This window comes from Etheostoma spectabile, chromosome 10 (genome assembly GCF_008692095.1).
Source record: "Etheostoma spectabile isolate EspeVRDwgs_2016 chromosome 10, UIUC_Espe_1.0, whole genome shotgun sequence".
In the NCBI taxonomy this organism is placed as follows: Eukaryota; Metazoa; Chordata; class Actinopteri; order Perciformes; family Percidae; genus Etheostoma; species Etheostoma spectabile.
In genome coordinates, this window is record NC_045742.1 from 7,635,186 (window position 1) to 7,637,091 (window position 1,906).

Below are 1,906 nucleotides of genomic sequence, written 5' to 3' on the forward strand. Positions count from 1 at the left end.
TGCATCACTTCCACTTTTGCAAGAACATACACAACACCCCACGCCGTTGGTAATAAATCAGCCAGACAGCCATGGACACAGTCACAGCAATGACACAAATACTGACCAAAACAAACATTTTGGAAGGTTTGTCTTTGACTTTATTGACATTTTTCATAAATAACACATATTTACAATCAACTACTTTTCATGTAATCCCTACACAAGATGTAACAGTAAATACATGATGCCCATTTCACTCTCATGGGACTGTATATTTAGCTGAACAACACTTAAAGAATCTTGATGCACTGCAAAATGATTCGGAGGATGTGGCTCTGTTTATCTGAGCTGATCCTGATGAGTTGAGTTTGAGATGTCCGCATTGCAGAATGGAAACCCTTTAGTCTCGCAACGACATTGCCTTTTCTTTGGCCATATTGACAAATTTGGCCCCACTGTAAGATGTAGGATTGGCAAATAGTGGTGAGTTAAAACTTAAAGCAAAAACTTGAATAACAGAGTGGAGAAACATCACAAATGCAGATACTTTCATATTAGGCATATGGGACGTGACTTGTGTCCTCAATGGTACTTTAGCTACAGGCTTTGTTGCAATTGTCCAATTGAGCCCCAAGACTTGACAAATTTATGCTGAGGTGCATTGAACAGTCCTTTCAGAATTTTTTTGTGTGTGATTGTTGTGGGCAAAAATCCTTGATTGTGCGGTTTTCCTAAAAAATGCAACGGAATATGCAGGATATTTATGCAATTGTATGCAATAAAATTGCGGGAACTTGCAAAAACTGTGGATTGCTGAAAAAGAGACTGTGTTTGCCTTGTCGCATAATTACGTCACTTCTTAACGTTCCCATGGCAACAGGGGAAAATGGCAGCTCTTGTGTGAAGTAAACGCAACATTTTTCAAATTTCTGCTAAGATATTATGACTTTTTTGCAATGAAAACACGGAGATTATTAAATCATGTAAGCCTGCATCATTTTGGGTGGAAATCGACAATTCATGTTGCAAATGTGCAGCGTATTGGAAAATATTTGGCCCCCGTATAAATATGCGGACTTTGGCTGATTATGCATTGAATTATGCAATCGCTTAATCGCATTTTCTGTATGGACTGATTGAAACTGTTTTGTGGCCTTGTGACGGCCCAACAACTTCCTAAGACTTTTTATAGTGGTTTTTCCTTTAACTTGTGGCCCGTGTGTATGTTTTTCAATTTTTCATTTATTGAGTAATTTAGTTTTCTGGTCTCCAATGGGTATTGCAACCTCATGGGACCACTAGACAGTGTGAGGTTATGGATTTTTATTTTAGTTGCAAAGACAGTGCACATTAATGTCACTGTTCTAGTATTAGCCAAACAGCCCGTTTGAAAGAACCTGTTTGATGAAAGTGATTAAAAACCAGCAAAAGTCCAAATATGCAGTGTAGAATGTAAACCAATTGGTAAGGCACACAAATAAGCAGGAAAGAAAGAAGTCTTGGCTGACAAGACAGTGATGCCAGCAGTGAAACAACACATTAACCATCAAGAGAAAAATAAAACTGGGGAGAGACAAAAATATTGTAACAGGTTATGCAGAGAACAGGCAGACATGCATGCAGATTCCAGTTAGGAAGACCTTTCTGGCTGTGTTTAAAGATCCCATGACATTTTGACCTTAGTGGTCCCCTAATACCATATATGAAGTTTCTTTCCCGAAATTCAGCCTTGGTGCAGAATTACAGCCCCTAGAGCCAGCCCCATAGTAGCTTTCCTTTGGGTGTGCCATTATCGTGTCTGAAGCTATTGAGGGGGGAGGGGGGTGCGTGGCTTTGACCCACTGCCCCTTTGCTCGTTTGAAAGCCATGATGTCTCTCTCTTTCTCATGACCTCATAAGGGGCAGGATTCCAGATCGGCCCATC